The 21,805-nt window shown below is 38.8% G+C and overlaps 1 protein-coding gene across 6 annotated transcripts in view; it reads left to right on the top strand.

Annotated features, from left to right (window-relative positions):
• Positions 1-6,736: 6,736 nt before the first annotated feature.
• The window catches only part of LOC139759943 (eukaryotic translation initiation factor 2-alpha kinase 1-like), a 49,636-nt gene continuing 34,567 nt past the window's right edge, over positions 6,737-21,805 (top strand). For 2 of the 6 annotated variants that reach the window (XR_011715176.1, XM_071682596.1), the window contains exons 1-2: positions 6,822-6,875; positions 15,159-19,359. The gene's annotated coding sequence lies outside the window, so the exon portion shown is untranslated. Of the gene's footprint in view, positions 6,997-8,659; positions 8,782-15,158; positions 19,360-21,805 lie in introns of all 6 variants that reach the window. The other 4 variants (XM_071682597.1, XR_011715177.1, XM_071682599.1 and 1 more) reach the window with 4 other exon arrangements.

The following is a 21,805-nucleotide window of genomic DNA, read 5'->3' as shown; positions in this document are numbered from 1 at the left end:
AGTCCCAGAATTGAATTTCTTAGCCATGGACATGCATACTGATGTTGTTAAGTGTAAGAACTACCTGTTAGTGTGATATCAAAAGAGAATAGAGGTCGTTTTATCGAAGCTCTGTCCAAGTGATCATGATTATATCTTGTTATTCTCTGGCTGTCAAATTTTCAAATGAAAAGTTTTCATTTTATGTTCCAATTGTCAAATTTTCAAATGAAAAGCTTCAAAAGAGACAAAAAAAGAAACTGAATATGACATTCTTGACATGACTTTTAAGTTTCACCATCACACTCAGTTTTACAAACTTGCAGACTTTAGAAGTTAGGCCTCAAAGTCTCACTTACTGGTCAAGCTTGAGTCACTTTGTGTTACATCAAGTGTTTAGCTTTTGTTCACTTAACGAGGATAATGAAGCTAATTTTTAAAGAAATTATCATGTTGCTGAAAGGTTGCTAATGGTCACTTTAGCAATGAAACTGTAACAGTAAGCAGTAAGCATTATTTACTTTTATGTAGTCAAGTGGAAACAATCAACGACCTTAAGTATTATCCCAGCCTAATGGCCTTGAAGAATCATCTGATAATCAATTAATTTAAGCATTCAGCCCAAATCTTGTATATGATATTAGGGTTATATGAATGTCCTTAAAGATAACCAAGATATGTGCCATTACATACCAGTCTCAGAACTGGGTGTGAAGGAGTTGCTATCCAACATGACAGTGAGTCCAGTTTTGGTTTTAAGATCTTGTTACTTCTATCTACCTATCTGTATATCTCTGACACCCATCCCCTTTGGGAACTCCCTAAAGGGATGGCCACAGCAAAAGAGTCTCCATAACTGATGAACTTCATTGCCACTTCGTAGCCTTTAGTCCTTGCCCTCAACAGGCCACTAGAATGGGGCAACTCTAATGCGATGTTTTCAGAGGCTTATGATCTTGTTACTTCTTGATTTTGTGATTTTATGGCACAGATATTGAGATACCTAAATAAGGGAAAAAAGTAAATTTTCTTAATTTTCAGTTCACCCATTTTAATTTAGTCCAAATTGGAGGTGGAAAGATGGAGTGAAAAAGATTTTGTGTGATCGGGGCCTGAACATGCAGGAGGGTGAAAGGAGGGCAAGGAATAGAGTGAATTGGAGCGATGTGGTATACCGGGGTTGACGTGCTGTCAGTGGATTGAATCAAGGCATGTGAAGCGTCTGGGGTAAACCATGGAAAGCTGTGTAGGTATGTATATTTGCGTGTGTGGACGTATGTATATACATGTGTATAGGGGTGGGTTGGGCCATTTCTTTCGTCTGTTTCCTTGCGCTACCTCGCAAACGCGGGAGACAAAAAAAAAAAGAAAAAAAAAAATCTTTTTGGTAATTCACTCTACGCAAAACACACTGAAAACTGCACAAAACGGAGCACTTAGTACTTGCTGCTTAGCACTTACAAACATGCAACACCTAGAGAACAAAACCAAAATTCTTTCAGTACAATCCCAAGTCAAGATGCTTAGCACCCAATTCTTTGTAATACTAAGCTCCTCCCATCTAAACCACTCCATAACCAACCTTTTATTCCTGTTCAGAAACAAAAAGCTCACCTCTGTCTCAAATTTTATAAACAAATACTCAGACCCCATCATCTCCAACAAACACAACATTAACAAAGCATTTTCATAATGTAATGCAGGAGTTCCAAACTCAGGTCACAACCCTAAATGAGCATGCCAAGCATCCAAGTTGGGGTTATGAAACCTTCAAGTCTTTTCTGAGACTATCAAAACATATCTGTTGTAATGCTTAAGTTGGAAGCTCTTCGGTCTCAGTGTATAATTTGAAAGCATTATAAAGCTTGATTTGTTTTTGCTCTGCTACTTTCAGTAGCTCTATTACTCTTTGTTACTCTAATATTATGTTTTTGTTAGATGTATAATCACAGCCTGCCTTGTTTGTGGGTGCGCTTGCAATAACCTTCAAAAAGATCATAAAAAAAAAGGTTGGGAACCACTGCTTTTATCCTTCATCAAGCACTAAACGACCACTTCCCAAACCCAGTTTTATCCTGTACTTCTCTAGTCAGGAGCATGTGTAAAAAGTGCAAGGCTGCCTGGTCAACGTGGAGCTCATATAGGAGGAAAAGGGTGTGGCCCATATCGCGGTTCCTGGAGTGTGCAGCGACTGCCGAAGAGTACTTGGGTTGCCGGCGGCTCCTGAGGGGGCGCTAAGGATGCAGAAATGCCGCGGGCGTTGCCGTAGGTCCCTTGTTACAGCTGCTGCTTGTGACGGGCGGAGGCGATGTCCCACACGAGTCCTGCCGAAGGTAGACGTAGATGGGGCACCACAATGAAACGTGCTTAGAAGATGAAGCGTCAGGAGTCCCTCTGGAACATTGGTTGATGGAGACAACGAAGGGCGGCTTGAGTCTGGAGTCACCTCGCCAAGATCGCAGGTACCGAATTGGTACACTTGTTGTCTATTGGTGAAGGAACTGCCTTGCTGCGGTTATGAACGGGTATTCAAGAAGCGACGAGGACAGCTCTGGGAGGAGTACCTATTCTCAAAGAGAATCGGAGACGTTGAAGTCGAATCTCGCAAGCCTCTGACCTTCTCCAAGCTGGTGGACTTGAGATTAAGTCCGTAAGAGCGGCGCTTCTTATGGAAAGTGTCACTTCATCTATAATTACAGATGCGGCATTTGACCTGCAATCGCCGACATCGAGTGTAGGTGTGAGGGATCAGTACTACAGGTGCAGATGTGAGGATGGGCCACCAAATATTCTTCAGAGGATTATTAGTTCAGGTGAGGACACGAGATGACCCCTGTTAACGTCGACGTCATTAAGGTGACCTTGGGATCACTACAATACCACTAGTGGTTTAGGATCTAGTTTGCCGATATGTCTGTCCGTATTTACACTCCTGGGTGAAACTTCGGTAACGAAATGTCACTCAGTCGCGATAATTGAATCTAATGTAATTATGGTATCTTTCCTCTTGCTGATTAAATCAGATATTTTGGTGTCGTCCGCAAACATTTACTTACTGGAATCTACAAGGTCCGATTGGTATATCACTTATAAAGATAACGAAGGGTGATGGTCCAAGCTCCAACGAATACGATACTCCTCATGTCAATTGACCAATTTGGACATTTATCTTTACTAGTTGTACTTTGTCACTTAGAAAACATTAAATGCATCCATTTTCTTCATTAGATACTTAGATGGGACTAGTGCTGTAATGGATGGGAGGAAACTGCACGTCCATACGGCCTATACCCATTTTAAGATTTTTTGTATGGTGTAAAGCCGAGAAATATCCAGGATATACGTAGGCGTGAGGCATATGACTGCTCATTTTTCTGAAATTAACAAAATCTACTTAAATTCATTTGAGCGAAATTCCCAGAAATGTCCTCTTGATGGTTTATAATGTCATGTAAAATGCATGATATTCAACTTGTGTCCCTCTGTATATATTAATTATATGTCGATAAACATTGCGAATTTGAATTGGATTGTGCATTTCTGCTGACCAGGTAACGCTGCAGTTACTGTTGTTTGAGGTTAAACCTCCCTTCATCACAGAAGGTGCGGGCCCTGTGCTCTAGGGCTGACCGCCGTTGGTGGGGGACCTAAGCACTGGGCCTATGAGGCTGGGCTTGTTATCCCACCCCCTACCCTTACGAGAGCCAGGCTCCCTCTGCAGCGCTGCTCCCAACCCGTTATGATAATAGATATCTCCGGTTCTTAAGTAAGTTAGTGGCAATGGCAGCACAATGCTTTAAAACTTAGCCAGTCACATACATGGTCAGCTCAAGCTTTCTGTGAACATCTTTCTCGGACCATAAGAAAGAAGTCATTGTTATAGTAAGGTGGTAAATGTCTCGAGTGCAATAATCTAGTCTATGATGAACCGATTCTTACACGATTTTGTATTTGCTTCTGATGGTCTGTCTAATATCACTACTCTGATAACAGATACGACTTTTAAACTGTTTGGTATTTATGTCGAGAGTGCTGTGGTACAGGTGATATAGGTTCATTTCTTCTTGGATAAACAGGAGTTGCTATGTGTAAAAAACAGAGAAATCTTAAATTTCCATTTTTAACTGTAATACCGGCTGAAAAGACACGACTTCATATCTATCAGTGGTATAATGTGGGAAGAAGAAAAAATGTCATGAAATGCAAGTACCCAACTAGTGTAATGCAAAGGGGGTATTCATTAACAGAGGTCGTGTGCTCCAAAAATATTCATAATGACGATGAAAAAAGACGAGACATAACGAGCATTCCTCAATCCTATAGAAATACGTATTTCACTGCTGAAGTAGATGATGCGTCCTTCGGGAGTACAGCGTGAGGTCTAGCCCCGGGCCCATTCACACTGCTCAGTTTGTAATTAAGAACTGACGTTCAATGTGCATGAACTTAGTCACTGTTCAACTCCATTCATCAGACAACTGGAACGTACGGATCAACTATATCGCAAGCAGTTTTTAAATTCCCGAAAGATTCGGAAATAGACATTTAAAGGCAAAAGAACTCGGTGTCTTCAGAGGTTTGATGCTATAAGACGACCGAAAAGTACAGGAGATTTGCGGATATGGTTTCACTGCTACTCTTAACGTTTCATTGCGCAAAAGACTATGTGACTTCACAATAATCCATAGCAAATCGTCGCTTGTCTACCTACCTTGCTCTGTGGTTGATTGGTTGGTTGGTTGGGTTTCACGGCCAGCGACCTATGAGGAAGGTCAGTAGGCCTGCTCTTTGATATGGAGTCTCGAAGGCTTTGGCGGAGATGAAATCTTCATGTCTTACCAGCTGAATTTAGCGATGCGAGAGTTTATCAGATATCACACGTCTGTACCAGGAGGTCCGGAAAGTGTAAGAAGAGCCTTCATACTCATAAATGAGTCTTAAAAGCTCTTCACAAGTGAAATGGGTGCCGTAGAATCGCTTTTGTTCATTAGCTTAATTGGCCTGCCATCGTGTCTTTCGACCACTGAGCCCTTTACCAAGGAATGGATGAAGCACCATAGGACTACAAGACAAGGTGGTCAAAAGCATACAGGAATTGTCTCCACTCAGTCTGAGGGTGTGATAAACGAAAGTACTCACAGTTCTCATTTTCTCTTTCCAGTGGTGATTGCGCATATATCTCATCGCGGTGAAGTGAAGGCTCTGCAGGAATTGTCAAATATATAATAGGTACCAATTGTGCAAGCAGCTAAGGGAGAAAAAAAAATTACCAATTCAGTAGCGTGTGGAACGGTAGTACATGCTATAGAGTCCTTGTAATTAAAATCTTGATTTGCAGTAGTCGATTTCTTTATGTAATATGACTAAGACATTCAAAAGTTGAATAAATGGTGACTTTTCAGATAAAACCATATTGTCCATCAGCGAAATTCACAGGCTTATAATTACTACTATGTTTGTTTAACCTTTCTTAAAAATCACACTGACCTGCTTTTTCTCCTCTTAACTTTCTGAAATCACTTTCTGAAGAAATTGCGTATGTTTAATGTTAGGTAGTAGCATTGTATTGTTTGATAGTTCTTGTAGTATTCAAAGATAAACTTTGTATGGTTCAGGAGGTATGTCTGTTGCATGTGTTTATTATTTCCGCCGTACTCTCTTGATTTTAGATTTCAGGTATCAAAAATATTTTGCTCAAGAGATAAGGTACAAGAATGATCCTCAAGGGATCGCGTAATTCTACAGATAAAGTTATAACCTAGGTGCCAAGTACTTATATTTCCATTATATTTCATCTATTTTCCTATTGTTACACATCCATTAAATTTACTTGGTAAGATGATTAATCTGTGCATTTCTAGATTCCTTAAGTAACTTGCGTTACAGTACAAAATGAGGAAAGGAATGGGATCTGGATATTCAACTTATTCTATATACTTTATCTTGCTCTCTTCTCACTTCTCTAAGTTTCTAGTAATATTTGTAACCAAATCTTAACTTTGTAAACAGTAAGTCCTTCCACCTACTCCTATCTTTCCCATATATAAAGTTTTATGCTCTTAAGAACATATTCATAATGTTTCAGTGTTTCACTCCTCTTAGTATTTGGACGTCTTATTTTCATGGCCAGTGTGACTGGCTTGGTCCGATGAAGATGTTTTATATGTCACCCTCTCAAGGATATGTATGACTTATCTTAGGGGTTGTATCGTACTTTATCAGCCCTATGGAATGAGCAACGGAGTTAAAGATAAGATATGTGTGTTTTATCTCTACATCTAATTGGGGAAACCGTTAAACACTTCCTCGACATTTTCCTACTTCATACGTGCCTCATTTTCGTCACACATGGATTTTTTTCACATGTTTATGAAAATCATACATATCATATTTAATCCATTAAACGATACTCAAATTATATAAGGGAAATATTTTATGCTAACCGGTATAACATTAGGTGACCGCAATCCACTTAGCTTTTGTTGTCGGTGTAAATCTCTAAAAATTTAGTCCACTGAGAAGAGCATGATATTCTTAAATACTCGTATAGATTTCTTGAGAAAATAGTGAATATCCGATAGAGCGAATATTGTAATATGCGAGTTCCATGAAGTAGATATGTATGTTTGCGTACTTGAGCTACGGAAGGTGATTCATGGTGAAATTTCCATCCGTATTACCAGTATTCGCAAGAGAATAAGATTATGTTCTTCACATACTTAAGATTTGATGTAGAAGATGATAAAAGTGACAGTGCAGGTGAATATCGGGATGTAAATAAAGAAATGCGCAGTGCGAGTGTCATTAGAGAGAAGTTGCTCGTCTTCCCGTGTTCTGTGACCAGGTATGGCTTGGACCTTGTTGGGGTGTGCTTCTCTTTGCCGATATTCCTCACTGTAAGGCGCACTTTCCTGCTCTAACTTCTAGTGCCTGCTCGACACATGACTTCCTAAAGCCGGCTAGAACTTTTGGTTCAAGAAAAGGGGGCCGATATGATTAGCTGGGGTTCACGAGATGGTAAACAAGCGGCATGTGAGCTGTGGGGGAATTTATTTTCCTGTGATGTAATTAAAAAAAGAAAAACAACTCAGTGTCTGGTTAACCCCAGGAGAGAATTGTGATCGGGGAGGACTCGTATCCTCTGGTTGACCTGCGAGAGGACAGTTGACCCCGAGGAATTGTGTCGTTGGGAAATATGGATGTGTTCTGGCTCGGGGGGGAAGTTGATGACCTGCCAGTGATCTTGGTGGGTCAGCTGACGGGGGACCTGCCTGGTTCACCCAACACCCCCAGGTGGACCTGTGATCACCCCTTGCAAACGGATCATTAAACTCCGCAGATGTGAAAGGATGAGAACTGGAGACTATAATGACCAGTGTCAGATGCTGGGGCGAGCGTGTGTGGGTCACACTTGTGTAGAAAAATGAGGGTTACCCCATTTTTTTTCGGTGCATGTAATCTGCCCATGTGTGATTTGATGGAAAGAAAATAGATTTGCATGGGTGAACTAATTAAAGTGAACACTGTTTTTGGTGCTGTGTTAATATGTATATACATATATTTTTTTTTTGGTGTGTAGCCTTATAGTTGTGAATATATTTTTGTGGTGGGGTTACTGCAAATGTAGAAACTTCCTGAAATTTGGGATTAATTTGTTTTATTCTTTGCTAGTCCAGCAACAGAATCATTGTGTAGGCTTAGAGTTTTAGTCTCCTTGAGAGTGATAGCCATTTAGAGGCTTCTCTTTAACACATATCTAATATGGTGAATTATTGGAACATCAGGTAAAGTGTTCACAGCCTGAAGTAATGGATTGTTTTTTCTAGCAGACGTTAAAGATTTTTTTGTAGGTTACATGAAGTTGGTTTATTTGTTAAAAGTATCATATAGCTCCTCATTTTTTTTAGCTATGGATATTAGGTGATTTTTTTTTTTTTGCAGTGCTGGTTTGTTCAGGGAATACAATATTTTTTGGAGCATTATTTGAGATTTTATTCTATAAAATGATATTAAACAAGTTCTTCTTAGAGAGGGTTATGTGTACCTGGTGAAATATAGGATTAATACAATTATTAGTAAATACACTTGTCGAAAGTCATATGCGCCAATGAAATCCTCTCAGAATCTCCCTAGCAGTGAAGATTTCTCCTACAGTTCAATATTTTATTCAAAATATACCACTTCGCACTTCAGTTTGTCACTTGTCTTTACTGGTCTTCCGAGTTTGGCCATATCGAACCTTTAAGGGTGGATTGTTACCAGAAGGAAGAAAATATGTCTTGATGATGAAACTAGTCTAGCCAGCACATGTTTTAGACACACTGTCCTGCTTTCATGCATAAGAGCCTTTTCCTTCTGGAACAATTTATTAGAACCTATGTTTAATTACTGGTAGAGGAGAAATACTACTTGGAACAGAAACCCTAAAACTATTACTAAACAAGGACCTAGAGCAAAAGTTGTATTCCTCAACTCGCTTTACCATTAACTGTGGTGGCAAACCTTGTTATTGTTCTCTTAGAACTGTGACAAACTGCATGACACACAATATCCCCACCACGGGCAAGTAATAGGATTTGTTCTTCAAGAATACCCTTATTTTAGGAATCCTCCCCTCCTGTTTTACTTTTCCTAAAGAAGGAACAGAGAAGGGGCTCAAGTGAGGATTTTTTCCTTTCAGGCTCATTCATCTGTCCTTGATGCCACCTCGATAAAGCGGGAAGTGGCAAATATGTATGGGGGGAAAAAATATATGAAGTGCTGGCTCACTACGCAGGTGTCACTAACCAACCTGAAACCCAGGTGGGTAGTACTGGTAATATATCTCTCTGGTTGTAGGCTGCCTATGAACTACTACCTACTTATACAAGACTGGTATTCATAAACTTTAAATACCACCAAAATGCAGGAAGATTGCATTAGAATTGGTTAGTTACACCTGTAACATCGTAGAAGTGGCAGTTAACTAATGATTTTTGTGCACATCAACAATAATGCTGATCTGTCTTTATTTTTAGGAATTTGTTTTGGAATTTTTAACCTACTGATGACATGCCATACTTTCTGATGTCTGAAAATAGGGGTTTTTAAAGGCCAAAAAGAAATTTACTCGTACGAATTAAAAACCATAAAAGAAAAATAAAGGAACCAAGAAGCAGGTGATACAGTCCTCCTATTACCCATGGAGAAATAAACACTTAATAGGAGTGTATTACAGTATGAAGATAGTGGTAAGCATTGTCTTGCCATGTGGCACCTAATTCTTTTCATATCAGCACATTCTGGACCTGCTACTGATACCTCTTATATAAGTACCCATGCAGTATGTTTCCATTGCTTTTGAAGATGTGTATGGTACATAGTACGGGTGTCCAAGTTTCTTAAGTAGTGGGCCACATGATCAGAGATTCATATGTGTGCAGGCTACACAGATTTTTTATTGATTACAGTTGTGAAGTATAGCCTGTAAGCTATTCTGAATATGTGCTTTTTAGCAGTAATACGAAAGCAGTTCAAAAAAATAGTTTAATCTTTCATATAAAAATGCACAGTTACAGGCCTAATGCTAGTCAGTGATCCAAGCCTGCTAACATGGCCCCTAGCAGCATTTATTTTCACAATGCCATGGTGAACAGGTGTTTAAGCCCTACTGGCCTACTAGATTATGTGAACTAGCTAACTACGAAAAGAAAATTGCCGAAAATCTCAGAAGGGCCACATGTTAGATGCCTATAGCGTGTAGTTTAATGTCGGTTTTTAGATGGTGTTTAGTATTATGGGATATCCCATGAGACACCCACTGTCAACAAATTGTAAACAAATGTGGATAGGGAGCTGTGGTTTTGGTGCATTACACTTGGCAGCTAGAGACTGAGTGCGAACGAATGTGGCCTTTTTTGTCCTTTCCTGGCAATACCTCACAGAAACGGGGTGGAATGCTATTTCCTGGGTGACAGGGTAGTGACAGGAATGGATGAAGGCAAGCAGGTATGAATATGTACATCTGTATATATGTATATGTCCGTTTATGTATATGTATGTATATGGGCGTTATGTATATATATATATGTGTATATGAGTGGTTGGGCCATTCTTCGTCTGTTTCCTGGTGCTACCTCACTAACGCGGGAAACAGCGATTAAGTATAATGAATGAATATAGATAAACAACTGAATGAATCTGCTACTCTACTACTGCTCAGTTGCTGCTACCAGACTGTGTCAATTAGTCTGCTATATGTGCACCCATGTAGCCTAATCTGGACAGTGCATAATGATTTGCATTTGATGATACTGGAAATTATCAAGATAGATGATATGTTGGTACAACAAATAGTTTTTAACTGCTGTAGGGTAGGCGTATTCTAGAAATTCCATCTTGGTGAAAGAAAATGCTCATAATTGATTAGCTTTCATAAGTACAGTAAACCCTAGATTCAACACACTAATCAGGGGAGGGGGTGTCCGTTAATGCTGTTAGCCCATTAAATCAAGAATGTAATGTATGGGCCATTTTTTGATACAATATGCAGTTCAGATGCTTTCTTTTAAGTCCTCTGTCACTTGATGCCATTTTGAATTGTAAGGATTGCAGAATTATTTAAAAACTAAAGTCACAATTCTCTGTATGCAACCCGACAGCACGGTAGCTTGAGGCAAACTGAGATCCAAATAAAGCAAATATATCCCACATTACCAAAAGCAAGTGTGGTATGAAATGCACGTGTTACAGCATTTGAGTTTTTTATTGATTATATCATTTAGTATTAATTAATGCATTATTATTTGCCCAGTCCTTTAAATCTGAAATCTGTTAAATTGGGGTCTATTAAATCACAAGTTTATGTTATCATCTTTTTGTAGATCTGGTCCAGTGCCTGAAGTGGGTTTGAATGATGCATTTGACACTTCTCAGTACCAGAGGAGGATAAGGAAGTTATGTTTCTTTTTATTGAGCTTGTTTTCTTATTGTGCTCATTTTTCATGCACATGCAAAGTGGTGGTGGTAGATAACATAGATACATTAGGAAATGTTACACTTTTCACACAAGAATTCATTGTGAGGGAGATTAGCTGGCATGTGTGGGGAGGTTATCAAAAGATTTATTTATACTCCAATTTGATACACAAGCACAGCAATTTTGGTGAATAACCTGATTATGTATAGAAATATTACAACTTTCACACTACACATAGGCCTAAGTGTGAGGAGATCAAGTGGCTAGTATATTTGGGGAGGATATTGCAGGTGTTTTTTCTGTCCTATTATATTATACCTCTCATCTGATACTAGAGGATTGCATAGAGAAAATGAGGGGCAATTTTTATGTAAATTCTTTTATGAGCATGAGTTTATGGGGGATGCCTCCTAAGTTATTCTTCTTTGATTTACTAAGTATTTTCTCAGGATCACCTGCATGCATGACCTTTGGAGAGATGACCTTGCACTTATAATGATGGTTCTAAGGATACTGATGATAGCAGAATTTTATCCTGCACCTTAGCAATGAAAGAGACTTTTATAGGCTACTGGATAGTTAGACAGAGGTAGGAAGAATCTGAACATCAATTGATATTGTTTGCTCTTTCCTTAGAGGACAGGCATTAGTGAAGCCTATCAAATGTTGTGACATATTTGAGTATATAATAAGCTATCATGGATCTTGTTGAGTCCATACAAATGAGAATGATTACATGAGGACATGGATGATTGAATAACTAACATGTTCTCCAACTGAAGTCATCAATAATGTTTGATGTTCTTCTTGCGCAGTTGCTAAAGTCAAGATCACCAGAACAGCGTGCTTGCATTGCTAAGGGTAAGTTGAATTATAGTCTCAAGAACACCGGAATATATCTTGATTGCTGCTGCCAAAATATGTTGAATGGCCCCAGTTACTTCAGGAAATTGATTGAAAACTGCTTTATTGAAAAATCTATCCTTTATTATTTTGTACAGTTATATACAAGGGCTAACCAGTTTTGGTATGTGCTGGTATGGGGCAGTTGGCCTTAGTGAGCTCAGAGAAGTGCCCATGTTTTGTATCTTTGTATGGCACCTCTAAACTAAGGTATGCTGTGCTTGTGAGAGGATTAAGAGGGGTAGCCAGCTTGTTATTATGGTGTAGGTACTTACATCAAGACTTATATTGCATTTATTGTTCATGAAGAAATAGATAGAAATACATTTGAAACCAAAAATAAGATGCAAAGACTTTCAAAGATATTGTACGGAGTTCATAGCAATAACCATGGATGTTACAGTTTTTTTCACTTGAGCCAGAACTTTCAGATTTCTTTCCTTAAGCATACAACCCATCTTTCTTTTCTTTTTGTTGTGATTACATCCACACTTTTTCAGACACCCCAGTCTTCGAGGAGGATCGCTCCTCACTTTTTAAGATTCCGTTTTTAATTTTCCAAAAGGAGGAACAGAGCAGGGGGCCAAGTGAGGATATTTCCTCTAAGGCTCTGTCCTCTGTTCTTAATGCTACTTCGCTAAGGCATGGAATGTCAAGTATGTATGTAAAAAAAAAATATATATATATATATTTTTTTTTTTTTTCATACTATTCGCTATTTCCCGCGATAGCGAGGTAGCGTTAAGAACAGAGGACTGGGCCTTTGAGGGAATATATATATATATATATATATATATATATATATATATATATATATATTTTTTTTTTTTTCATACTATTCGCCATTTCCCGCGATAGCGAGGTAGCGTTAAGAACAGAGGACTGGGCCTTTGAGGGAATATCCTCACCTGGACCTCTTCTCTGTTCCTTCTTTTGGGGAAAAAAAAAAAAAAAAATATATATATATATAAATATATAATATACCTATGAGTCCACAGGGAAAATGAAACACGATAAGTTCCCAAGTGCACTTCCGTGTAATAATCACATCATCAAGGGAGACACAAGAGAGAATTATAACAGTCAGTTAATATACAATGAAGAGACATAGGTAGGACGCCATTTGGTAAACATGCGATTGTCCAAGACAATCGCATGTGTCAAAATTGGAGGGAACAAGGAGAAAAGGTAGACCAAATTGGAGATTTAAGGATGGAGTGAAAAAGATTTAGAGTGATCAGGGCCTGAACATGCAGGAGGGTGAAAGGTACACATGGGGTAGAATGAATTGGAACTATGTGGTTTACCATGGTTGTTGTGCAATCATTGGACTTAACCAGGGCATGTGAAGTGTCTTGAGGTGAACCATGGAAAGAGCTGTGGGGCCTGGTTGTGAGTAGGGAGCTGTGGTTTCATTGCAATACCCATGACATCTAGAGAATGGATATGAACTAAAGCAGCCTTTCTTCATGTGTTCCTAATGCTACCTTGCTAACGAGGGAAACAACGATCAAGTATGAAGAAAAGAAGAAAATGTGAGTGTACCTCCTGCACCAGGAGTTTCTTCTGTCTTTATGAGGCTCCTGCAGTGTTCAGGAAGTGGCCACATCTACCAGTTGGGACATAGGTCATAAGCATAGTGATATGTGAGAGTCTGTGTGCAGAGAGTGTTGGGCGATTGAGTAGCAAGTGGTCATTGTCGTCACTGTGATACTGTAGTTGCATCATGAGCATTAAGGGTTTTGTAATATGGTGAATTGGTACTTGTAACATAGGGATGAAAGATGTCCAGAGTGTAGATAGGAGAGTGTGGCTTGTGTTTGTCTGGGAAGTGTAGCTTCAGATGAGTGTATCTTTGTCAGGTTGAAGTTTAAGTTAAGAGCGACTTGAGTGCTTGTTGGGTTGTTTCATATGTATGTCTTTTGTTAGTGTTATATTTGTCAGGGTTGGGGGATCTCTGAGTAGTTGCTGAAGTGTGAGGCAGGGGCAAGTAATTGATTTCTACTTGGAGGTTAGTGACTAGTTAAGGAGAGAGAGAGAGAGAGAGAGAGAGAGAGAGAGAGAGAGAGAGAGAGAGAGAGAGAGAGAGAGAGAGAGAGAGATTTGATTAGAGCATTCAGTTGCCTCTGCCATCTCATCAAAGAATGAAAATAATGCATGTGTAGTTTAGAGGCATTTCTTTTACCTGATCAGCCATAACCAGTACAGCATTGGTTCGTGGGTAACTTCATTTGTAACAAGCTGTTTCTTTACAAAATCACTAGGTATTTTGAAATGCAAGAGTAGTTTTATTTTGAGGATTAGGAGGACTGAAGAAAGTTTGTTTTGATTTTTAGGCTTTATAATTTTTTCTTTTAATCTGTCCCATCCACTCTTTATTAAAAAGATTTCAAGTATTTTATGCACATCAATAAGATTTTGAGTATCCTATGCTCTTCCAGTAAGTTAGATGCATGGTGTAAATTATTGCAATGGAAAAAGAATTTTGTTATGCATATATCTACTGAATTATGTAGACTTTGGGAATAGTATTTTCACCTGTGCCAAGGGCAGCCTTTATGGGTATATCTGAATTTGCATTTGCCATCCAAGCTTTACAGTAAATAGGAATTATACTGGGTATTATCTGTGAAAAGAAAATTTGTTTAGTCAATGACTGTTTTTTTCTCATCTTGTTTCTTTTTGAAAAAGCACTTTTTTTCATTTTTATGACAAGTATTGTTTAACTACGCAGACCAAAATGTATGTCTTTCTTTGTCGACTCATTTTTTTCTTTTATGTGTATTATTTTCCTGTAATTGTAAGGGCCTTGGTGTAAGTTTTTGTATGTTCATGCATCTCACTGAGATAGCGTGTTCATCAGTAAAAGACTCGGTGCTTTCATATTAGTTGTAAACTTATGAAAATTTTATTTTCTGAGGACAAATAATTTTGGATCATAGTCTTTCACCTCAGTATTGGATCAGTATGTTGTATAAGTGGTGAGTGCTTTCCTGGGAGGCTGTGGAGTTATCCCTGTTCACAAAAGGAAAATGTATCTATTACTGAGGCATGTTTTTTCTTGTGGATGAAGTGTGTCATGCTTGTACTTTTCATTGGGGAAATGTGATTTTGTTTACCAAAAACAGCTTCTGTGTTTTTTCATTTCTCAGTGCAGAAGTGTTTAGTTCTGGATCATTTATTGTTTTTATTTTAGATATTTTCACAGACAATAATGTCTTTAGAATCATTTACTCTTGGCTTAGTTATAAGGTGAATGATGTTATATACTGGTGCCTTATATGTGCTGCATTTATTTACTCCTGTTTTTTTATTTCAGATGTATAGTAATGATATTGACTGTCAAACATTATGAATATGTTAAAAGTATCTTGAACAGTTAATTATGTGTGGATGGAAAAATCTGAATAGCAGCAACAAGAATCATCCTACGACAGTAAACTCTTAATCGTGCAGTATTGAATAATGTAAATATAATTGAAATTAGCGCATAGTGTTGATATAATGCAAGTGGACATTACTTGTATTTTTTATTAATGTGTTCTCATGTGGATATCTGTGTGATAGACATGAAACCATTATAGTAAAGGTGCTAAGACCACTTCTATATCCATGAAGTAGTTTTAAAATTGTGAGGTTTGGCAACGTGTGAGGCAGGTATCCCATGTGTGGGGTGGCGCGGGACACGGCAGGTGAGAGTGACATTGTGCCCCCCCTGGAGGCCGCCATGCCCCCGTCCATCACACTGGGATCTGATCCTCCCAAGCCTGCAACAGGCCCAGGTGATCACCCGCCTCCACAGGAGCCACTTGCAAAAAAAGATATACCTACAATCGACCTGTCCTGTGATGAGAATGATGACTTGCAAAAGGCGATTGCTCTCAGTCTTCAGGACCAGCAAGGTACTACTACACTGCAAGGTGTGTCAGCTGAGGATCAAGAGGTTTCTCGAGCCTTGGAGGCCAGTTTAAAGGAATCACAACCCCAGGCTACAATTGATCTTCTGAATCCACAGGAACGTAAACGACAACCTGGAGTTCCTGTAGGCCTGAAGAATATTGGCAACTCATGTTGGTTTAATGTAGTTATACAGCCACTTTTTCACATACCAGTATTTCGGGACTTGATTCTCAATTTTTCTGAAAATGGGGATGTTGATGAGCATATGGAGGAATCACAAAAATCCTCCCGACAACTTGTACCTGCTCTACGTAAACTGTTTTCTCTGATGATTGGTTCAGACAGGAAATACATTGACCCTACCCATGCAGTTAATATTTTTCAGGGGCAGGATATGAGGAAAAATGCTCAGCAGGATGTTTGTGAGTTTACCCATAAGCTATTAGAGAGACTGGAAGAGGAGTTTCAGCAGCTACTTAGAAGGCAAGGAGTGGAGAAGGAGAGCTCTGGGTGCCATGTCTCTAAAGATGCTGACTTTGACAATCCAATTATGAAACTTTTTTATGGTCAGTCAAAGAAGTTAATATGTGATGATGATAAAGGCCCCAAACAGGAAACATTTGGTCAATATCCCCTACATGTAATGAAATATGAAGACATACATGACAGTATATTGGCATCTATGGCTAGGTGTATGCCAAACACACTTGGAGATATTGTTGAACCAGTACAACAGGAAACTTGGTTTAAGATGTTGCCACCTGTTTTGATATTTTCTTTATCTCGCTATGAGTATTCCCATGAAAAGAAGAGAGCAGAGAAAGTTCATAATAAATTTGAATTTCCAGAATTCCTTTACATGGATCGCTATATGGAAATCAATAAGAAAAATATCAAAGAGAAACACATTAAAGTTGCTAAGTTGAGGGGAGAATTGAATAGTCTTACAAAGACTTTAGATAGATATCAAAAATATGGCAGTGGTGAAGCAAAATACCCTATTGGCGACATTCTCAAATACACCTTAGATTTTGCCCAAACTGGTCTGAATCCTGGACAGGAGGCAGAGGCTAATTCTGTCCCATCACCATCTATGATGGAAGTGGATGGGGTTGAATCATGTGAAAATGATGTGGAGATGGCTGATGCCCCAGAGGTAAAGAAAGGAGTAGAGGATAGTTGCACAGAGAAAGAGAGCAAACCTTCCTTGGTGATAAAAGGGGATGCAGTGGCAAATGATTTGATACTTAAGGAAGTTCAGGTGGAAAACAACATAACAGTCAAAGAAGAATCAAATAACCTTAGTTCCAATGATAGAGAAGTGGATGAGGAACCTCAGCAGATGCCGTCCCCCTCAAAGAGAATGAGGATACTACCTCCAGCACCACGAAACATAACTACTTCTGAGCTGTCTATATTACAGTCATGCCTTTCACGATGGCTTCAGGATATAAACTTACAAGTTGCAGAGCTCCGTCGATGTATCAATGAGCTCGAGCAACAGTTACGTCAAATGTATGATGAACCTTGCTTAAAACGGATTCCATATAGGTTACATGCTGTTGTAGTTCATGAAGGGCAAGCCTCAGGAGGTCACTACTGGGTATACACATTTGATAATTCTCATAAAACGTGGATGAAATTCAATGACATACAAGTTGTAGAGTCCAACTGGGAAGAGCTTTTACAGGACAGTGTTGGTGGGCAAAATAATGCCAGTGCTTACTGCCTTCTGTATATTGATGAGAGTCGTTACAATACGCTGTTTCCTGAAGCCCCAGAAAGCATAGAAACCATGATGAGCAACATTGCTATTGACCTTCAGGAATATGTCAAAAATGACAATTTGGCATTCATGAGGGAATTAGAAGAGTGGGATATGAAGCAGGAGAAAAGTGATCAAGGAAAGGATGCATCAGGGGTTTCACAGGATCAGCAAAGTGGTGGTGGTTCTTGGGATAATAGCTTGCAATTAGTACCAGTCACAGCACCCAACTCTCCGGATATCATCTGTGTTCAGGACTCAGATGAAGCTAGTTTTTTCACTGAGGTCCATACAATGCTTTCTCAAACTGTTTATGATGCCCTTACAAAGAATGATGAAAATGCATTGGAAAGAGACCGAGAAACTGTATTGAACAGTATCTTGTTCCATGAGTTTGTTCGCCTTCAACGTCTTGCTGATGCAAATGCTGATAATACACCTTATGGTGAACCATCAATTTTAGACTTTGGTGTATATCTCATCCGTAATAATGAAAATGTAGAATCCCTCTTGCAGTGGTATGGATGTGAGGTTGTTTTACATGTCGCACAGAATATAAGTGAGCGCACTCCATTAGTGGAGAGAGTGGCTGTAGAAGCTGCACAATACCTGCATCAGCTTCGTGACCAGCACCAGCGTACTGAAGGGCCAGAGTACCGTGGGTGGCGACTCCATTACCGCACTCTCATTGAGTGTGCATGGCATTTGGTCTGTGGCCATCGGCAGTATGTAAAGGGCAACTTAGAACGTGCTCTGCCCCTTTTGCTGCGAGCTTGTCATATTCATACAGAATTGAAGGAGCGACCACCATCAGGAGCTAGGAAGACACTAGATAGGCGAGTATTATGGAAGTACAGACGTGCATGCTTATTGGCTCTAAGTGAACAGCTTGTAGAAACATTTCTTAATGGAGAAGAAGAACAAGTTGGGGAAATTCCAGGAAATGTGATATCACTGGTTGTCCCAGCTTTGACACAGTTATGTGCTAGCAGTGTGGAAGAAGACAAGGCTACAGTAGATGAAGTACGTGCTCATTGGTGCCAGTTACTGGAAAGGGAACTTGGCTCACCAGCTAAGTCCAAGATGCTTGAACAAATATTGGAAGGGGTATTGAGTGGAGTTGGTGAAACCAAGGGAATATTACCGTTGCAGATTTCTCGTCCTCCAGCTGTTTTACCATTGTACAAGGAATATGTGGAGGCATGTAATGCCATCATGACAGCTTCAAGTAAACCCAAGGCACAGACAAGTGATTTGTGAAAGTACTGCTCCTTAGTCCCACACACAGGCCATTGTTTCAAGTGATAAGAGACATGATTCTGTGAAAATGCTTTAGTTATGTAAAGGACTGACTAAGACTGTGATAAAATTTTTGAAAGTGTTCTAAATATGAAAACACTTAGAAAAGCTTCCCTTTAGCTTTTTAGAAGTTAGTGTAAGTTAATCTAACCAAGTCATGAAAATTAGTTTAAGAAAAATTTGTACATATGTTATATTGTCACACATCCTCTAGAAAAAGGAACTGATATTAGCCTACCTAATGTTCCTGGTTAACACTTCAGATACCCTGCAATATGGGAAATGCTTTTGCCACCTGTAGAGTGCGTGCTGACCAATAGTGGGAAAGTTTGTTTTGGTATTTATTTATTTTTTTATTTTGTTTTTAATGCTTGGGCACCTCTACACCCTACCTTCCTTGTCACTGTTGGGGGAAATGTGCCATCAGATGCTGTCAAGTTAAGATTGAAAAATAATCTTTCAACCAGATAATAAGTGCATCATGGAAGAAAGAAGAATGTTAAAGAACGACTCATGATCATCTGAGGAAAGACCAAGTGGATGCTGTTGCCTTAACGTAAGTGTCATTGTTGACTGATATTGAGCTTGGGATTTTCTCATGTTTACTGTAAAAAGTGTACTCTTATAATTATAATAAAGTGTTAGGAGTTTAGTGATGATGATGGTGCCATTGGTTGTGTTTTTTACACTGCTGTATATCTAAAGCATTATTGCTTTATTTTTTTTAAATGTTTTAAGGTTAGTGTGTCTGAGATGCAAGTCATTGTCAAGTTTAATTGTATTTGATTCTATGAATGTGAGCATAAAGACAATAAATCTTTTTCTTTCTGTGGTCTGTACTGGGAGCATGAGATTTTTTTTCTCTGGGAATCTATGGGTTAGGGCCCTCCCAGCACCTGTGATTCCAGTAAGGAGGCAATAGCTGATAAGTTTAAGAGTGCACTGAACAAGTATGTTCAGTGCTTCATAAGCTAAATTTTTATTTTTGCATTAATATTCTTCAACTGGACAGAAAGATTCAGTAAACCATTCAGAAAAATGCTTTGCATGATCCAGGCATTCTATTTAGAATGCCCTTCATAGCCCTGGGATTTTCTGAATGAAACACTTGCAAGGGCTTAATTGTCCTTGCTGATGAATGTCTTGGCTATTATACTCTTCCAAATCCCAGTTTCATTCACATTAACACTTTTCCTCATAAATGTCTGTCAGTTATTACGTCTAGCTAACTGCATGGGCCCTTCAGACCTCAGCAAGGAAAGATGGCTAGTGTAAGTAGGTCATTTTACTTATTTCATCTCCTTACCCGCCCCATCATGTATGAATCTGAAAAATTCATAGTTTATGAGATAGGTGAAGAACTATAAGATAGTATTTACAACATTATCGATAGATATTAGTGCTCTCCTTTAAGGTGATCTTCGTCTGATGATATGCAATTGTCCCAATGTTTCTGCCAGTTTTGGAAGCAAAACTGGAATATTTCAGCTGTGAACTGACTACGTCCAGCTTTCACATTGTTATGGATGGTTGGAATGTCATCAAATCTTCTACCTTTCAGCTTTAGTGTGATTGATGAGAACAGAAGAAATCACATTGGGTGAGGACTGGTGAATATGGAGGATGTCATGTAATAGGAATATATTTTTCATACAAAAAAACTCTTGAATGGAGATATCAGTGTGTGTAAGAGAGCATTGTCTTTTTGCAGAAACCATTGACCATTTTCAAACAGCTGGTGGCAGTTTCTCAACTTCATCATTTAGTTGGATCAGATTTACTGTTTGACCACTTTGTACAAATTCATACACAACTTCCATATTGCCACCTTAAATAGACGAAGTCTTACTACTCACTGATTACACTAGCTGTCTTATTATTAGCAGACAGCCTCATAAATCATAAAGATGTAATGGAAGCTGTGAGACCTCTTATCTCTTGTGGTGTACAATTGTAGTGTTTAGCCTTTCCCCCTATGTGAAAAAAGAATTGATAGTAATAATATGTTAAAAGTGCACAGAATATAAAAAAAGATATTATTTGTTGTGCCCTAACCATTCCTTGTTTAGAGAAACACTTTATATGCCAGATTGGTTAATCCAATTATGCAACAAATTTTGTGATGTTTCTTATTTACTGTACATGCTTAGGTGTATAGAAATCTCAAAACCATTATATATTTTCACTAATTGATAGTTAAGGATTCCTAGTTAAGGAAATGGTGGGCACTTTAGGTGTGGATGGACACCATATTGTGGCAAGTTCCTATAAAAGGCATACAGCTGCCTGCCATGGTCTTAAGCTGGTTACTGAGGCTGTCAGGAAGTTCCATTGACAAATTCTTTGTTTATTTTGCCATTATGGCCAGCCAACAGAGCCTACAGTGAATGCAGAATTCAACTTGTGGTGGGAGATTGTTTTTATCCCAGACTTTCATAGAACCTTGCTATAAAAGTGATATCCATAGTACTGTTTTGTCCCTGACATTCATTGAACTTTGCTATAAAAGTGATATCCATAGCACTGTTACACCCTTATTTACTCCAAAAGTTTGATCTTGCCTTGTCTTGTGTATTTCCCTTCAAATCATTATGTAGTGACAGCCTTCTTGATAATAGTATTCCAGTGATTGTGGTCACCAGTCCAGACTCAAAGGATATTTTATGTTTTCTCCAGTACATTGCACCTTTTTCTTCACGCTAGTTTAACTGTTAATTGATTTCCAGATAAAGAACAATATCTTCTTCTGTCTTTCTACCTTTGTTTTTCCAGATAGTGAGGCTCATGTAGATATAATTTAAGAGTATCATCAAACCTCCTAGGTACCTTTGATTTCACATCCAAAGTGATACTTTTATTCTTAGTACTTCCCTGAGCAACTTTAACACTCTTTGTGGACTCGGTGAAGTAGCTACACTTAATTTGGAGGCCATAAATAATGGGGAAGCTTGTCGACAAACTGAGGCAACATCAAGCCTTCAGCAACATGTTAGTGTTTACTA

This window comes from Panulirus ornatus, chromosome 34 (assembly GCF_036320965.1).
Source record: "Panulirus ornatus isolate Po-2019 chromosome 34, ASM3632096v1, whole genome shotgun sequence".
Taxonomy (NCBI): domain Eukaryota; kingdom Metazoa; phylum Arthropoda; class Malacostraca; order Decapoda; family Palinuridae; genus Panulirus; species Panulirus ornatus.
The sequence above is the reverse complement of the archived record's forward strand: the minus strand, read 5'-3'. Positions and strand labels throughout refer to the sequence as shown.